The following is a 5,085-nucleotide window of genomic DNA, read 5'->3' as shown; positions in this document are numbered from 1 at the left end:
AGATTGTGCACTGACGTACAAGCCCTCATCAATAGCTAGGATATTCTGCACCACCCGGGCCTCAGCCAAGGTAAAACCAGACAAGAAAACATCCTCGTCACCATGTACAATCTCCAATACGGGTGTAGTAACCTCTGACGGAGGATGTATAGACAAATTCCCGAACACAATGGCTACCCCATTTCCAAGAGGGTACTTTAGCATTTGATGCAAGGTGGGAGAAACATGTTTTACTTGGTGCAGCCAGGGTTGCCCAAGTAACAAGTTGAAAGTAGCCAGAACATCTAGGACGTGAAACTCAATATCCTGTTGGGCCAACCTGACTTGTGTTCTGATTTGAACTGTTCCCATCACCTCTCTGTTTGTGTTGTCGTAAGCCCGGATCACCTAGGTCGTTGGTACAAAATCTGCTGGCTTAAAACCATTGGCATAGGCTGTGCGAGACGGAAAAAAATTGATTGCAGACCCAATGTCAACAAATACAACCGGCACCCACTTCTCTCTACACCCAACTGAGATGTACAACGGTTTGTTATGTGCAGAGCCTTCAGGCGACAATTCCTTATCTGAGAGGTCAAAGTAGACGAAGCACCTCCCAGGAAGACAAGTCCCACTAGTTGCTCTGGAGTTGTGTCGATAGACAGTTTGGCCTTATCCATTGCTGACAATACAGCTTGCTGGTGCACGCGTGAAGCCATAAGAAACCCCCAGATAGATACGTTTGCTTGGATCTTCTTTAACTGTTTCAGCACAGCCTCTTCCTCTAACAGTTTTGCCCTCTATTTTTTAGCTTCCTTATCCTTTCCGGATGCTTCGGGTTGGTCTAAGTGTTGGGGCTTGAAGTACCGCCTGTTTCTAGTCATATGATCCACCTCCTCAGAGTACCAAGTGTCGTCTGGTAGGTCTTGGCCCTAATCCTCGTCGGCGTGGGCAAGATGCACATCATCATTTTCCCACCATACTCCTTTGGCAACTGACAGGCAATTGTCCGGTTCCGTTGTAATTACTCTTACATCACAGTCATCCCCCGCAGAGTGTTTGGCTTTTCTAGCTTTCTGACTATTCTCATCCCTTTCCTGTTCAAACCACTTCAGTGCGGCCTCTTGTTCCGTATCAGCAGTACTAACAATGCCCGATTCCTGAGCTGAATTCTTAATACCGGTGCCCTCAGACAATTTTCCCTTGTCCTCGGCCCTTCCGACCTTCGTAGAAGTTCCTACTTCTGGCTCTTCCAGCTTTGGTTAAAATCCCTTATCCACATTAGGTTTATCACTAAGCCACCTAGAGTTGTCTGTCGACCTGTTCAGATCGAACCAGTTAATGTGCACATCTCCCAAATCTTGCTCATCGAAGAACTGTAGATTGTTGATGTCTTCCTCCAGGTCAGCTAAGTCATCTAATTCCTGGCTTGGGCCATCTTCCTGAACTACACTAACCTCCATTCCTATTGGCAACTCCACCTCTAGTTTGGCTTGATTGGTCGGTACAATATAACGTCATAGGTTATATATCTCCTCAAAAAAATCCACGGGACCCTTAGGCACCGGACTGGTATTCTCCACCAAAGCTGATCTCCCTCTATCTTCTACTATCACCACCACGGGTTCCGATTGGATTATTGACGTGTTCATCATGCACAAGTCTGTGCTCTCAAGGATGAACAACGCCAGCTTAGGTAGGTGGGAGGGGGTGATGTATATACTGAGGTCGTAAGGAACGACCAGTGTATGGATGAGGTTTATTTATCGGGGTAGAGGGGGTTGGTTATATGGTGGGAGAGGATTTGTAGTGACATTAGGCTTTCAGGAGGTGCTATCACCTTATTGTCAATGAGATCTTGAATCTCATGACGCAATCTAAAGCACTGATCAGTATCATGACCATGCTGTTGGTGGAAAGCACAATATTTGGCCGAGTTGTGTTTAGAAGGGAGAGGATCGGGCAGTGGGCATTGTTCTAACGACTTCAGATGCCTTTTTTTGATTAGGACCCTCAGGGCCGCACATAAGGACATATAGAGTGGGGTGAAGACCCCCTAGTGGCTTGAGGTTTAGGAAGTTATATTGGATGTGCTGGTAAAGGGGTTGGCGGTCTTGGGTGTGGTTGTGACAGTATTTACATTTGAAGGCCTTGCGGCTGCACTACTGCTAGTAGTTGCATTGGAACTGCGTGTGAAAGCCCTTTTGGGTTGCTCCTTCTCGTGGTCTATCAGACCTTGCTTCATTGCATCCACAATTTGTACCTCTATTTCGTGGATTTCAACAAAAGTAGACAAAGGCAAGACTATCATTTTCTGTAATAATCGTCCTTGTAGATTACGGACCACCATCCTGATCTGGTCATTTTCAGATGGTCGGACAGTCATCATAGAGGCCTTGGCCCTTCACCGGGTCACAAAATCCGAGAAGCCCTCCTTCGGCTCTAGGCAAGTTGCTTCGAGATCACGAATAGTGACCTCGATCTGGGTGTTGTAGGAGTTCTGCGCTATGAAGGCGTCAGCAATTTCCTCATAATTTCTCTTTACAGAGTCTTCAAGCTTGGCATACCAGATGGCCGCTATACCCGGCAGGTTTCGGCCAAAGAGCGACAGCTTCTGTAGTCTGGTGAGACCCATGGGTCGTAGGATGTCAGAGAATAGCCGTAGATGGACCATAGGATCCCCAAAACCATCAAACCGGTCTATATGCAGCATCTTGAATCTATCTAGCAACGTCACTACCGAATCAGTATAGCCATCCTCTATGTCAGGGATCGAATTCATGCCCTGTGCCTGTTTAAAGAGCTTTTCCAGCTTGCTCACTTTCAATGTGGTAGGGTCGACCTCGAATTCAAACGGCGCCTCTGTCGGATAAACCGGTGCCTTGGAGGTCTGAGGTAGGATATGATCCGCTTGAATGCCCGCATTTTCCTGGATATTAATTGTGACCCCGGGTGTCGGAATTCTCGCTGGGGGTGCACGGGATGCTGAGGTTACTACAGGTTGTGGCTGCTATTGTTGAAGCCTTTCTATTACCTCTGCTTGGCGAGCTACAACCTCGGGCTGGCAAGCTGTGGTCTCAGCTTGCCAGGCAGCATCTAGCTGCATGTTCTTAATAGTCTGTTGGAGTTGACGAAGCATGTCTTCCATGTTGACTGGAGGACTTTGAACTATCAGGACTGGCGAATACTCTCTGTCTAGAGTGGAAGTAGATGATTAGGCCTGACTAGGCACAGACAAGGTAAACGGTGATTGCTGAATTAGCAAATTTTGCCGAATCCTCCATCGTCTAGTAACCGGTGGGAGTGAAACAAACACTGGCTGTCCCCTGACTAGATCCCTAGATCTACAAATCCTTTTAACTCGGGTCCAGAGTGCTTGGGGGGTAACAGAATCGTCTGAAGTAATGATGAAAGACTACCTTGCAAAAAGAAAATAAAGCAAAAAAGAAACAAAAATCAGAAACCGCACAGCACCTCGGCTCAGACAGAAACAACACCCAATTGTAATCATAAGCTGGAGAACTGTACTCAAACACTGATTTCTGCCCCAAATATCTGCCTCAAAACTGATACCCAGACTTTCAGCTGATACATACATTCCTGTAGAGTTTCACTCTAAAAGCACGTATCAAGCAAGTGAGAGCCAAAACACCCCTATGATGGGGTAGGGTTACCTTGTCCTAATTTCGTCAGGAGCTAGGGATTCACTACGCAAAACAAGTGGTTTCACACAATCCCTGCATTCGGGTGAGCAACCTGTCCTAGTTTGGAACAATCTCTATGGTTTTCAATATGCAACTAGGCCGATTGGTCAAAAAGGGTACCTCAGCAAGACTACCTAATATACCTCTCACACCTAACACCGAGAAGTGAAAGGAGGATCAAACAGTACTGCAGTAGTCCAGATCCAAGGGTTGTGTTTCCATCATGGCAGAGCCCGTAACCAGTCAGCCTTTTGGCAAGCTTTTCTAAGCAAGTCTCCAGCAAACCGCTTAGGAATAGCAAATGGCAAACACTGTGACTTAGGTGCACTGATGCAAATGCAAAGAAACACATAAGCGTAAATAAAACAACATATCATGAGTTCGAGTCAAGTTCTCTAAGTCTCCAGCAGAGTCGCCAGAAACTGTGGACTCCCTTTTTTCTGCGCCCCGCCTTTCGGAAAGGGTTGAAAAGAAGGCCTCACTGTTTGGACCCTCGCGGTTCTAAATCTAGTCTCGTAAGTGCAATGTGAAACTGATAAACACCAAAGAGTCCAAATCTGGTAAACCTTTTTGGAAAATTGATTTTAAATCAAATAATGCCAAAATTGGATTGCTTTGCCAGATACAAAGTCGCAACCTAAATATTTTATTTTTGGAGAAATTTAGGAAACCCTAACTCGTGCTGAAGGTCACGTGTCCGTCATCACCAAAGTTGCCTCGGCTTGGGAACTTAGGTACGAGGGAGGAAGGTCATGAATTGAGCACCCCCGCTCGCTCGATCAAGTATCGGCCTCTACTAATCATGATATATTTTTTATAAACATTATGTGTTCTTGTTCTGGTTATTAGCTAACATTACTATATGACGCACACATGCAAGTATAGACTAGTGGCAAGACTTGGAACAATTTAACTAATGTTTCTTTTCGAAAATGGTTTGAATTTGCCATCCTCAAGTGGGCTTAAAGATGCAGATTTGCCACCAAACATAGTGGGCTTAAGACATGATTTGCCATTCAACAAAGTGGGCTTAAAACGCACATTTGTCGAATCGTTCCAATTCAAACAACAAGCCTTCATCCATATGCACTCATGCAGTTTAGCATTTAAGCACATAGCCTCATGGCAAGCATGCGAATCATGACAATATGGCAATCACACTCATGCAAGTATGCTAAAGCATAAAATTCACTGAGTACTCCAAGCCAAAACAAAAAAACTAGTTAGAAAAATGCATGATCCTAACTATGTTAAGTGTCTAATCCAACACATGCAATTTAATAGGCTTGGCTACTAATATGGTATATGAATCGATTTGAACACATGCATTTTAAACACGTTTTCAAAGAAGATATTAAAATTGCAATGCAGTTTGAATGATGCGCCGAGCCTTGGTGCATGC

The sequence above is a fragment of the Camellia sinensis genome, unplaced genomic scaffold (assembly GCF_055761805.1).
Source record: "Camellia sinensis isolate YWXY unplaced genomic scaffold, ASM5576180v1 Unanchor11, whole genome shotgun sequence".
NCBI classification, from domain to species: domain Eukaryota; kingdom Viridiplantae; phylum Streptophyta; class Magnoliopsida; order Ericales; family Theaceae; genus Camellia; species Camellia sinensis.
Note: the sequence above shows the minus strand (reverse complement) of the source record.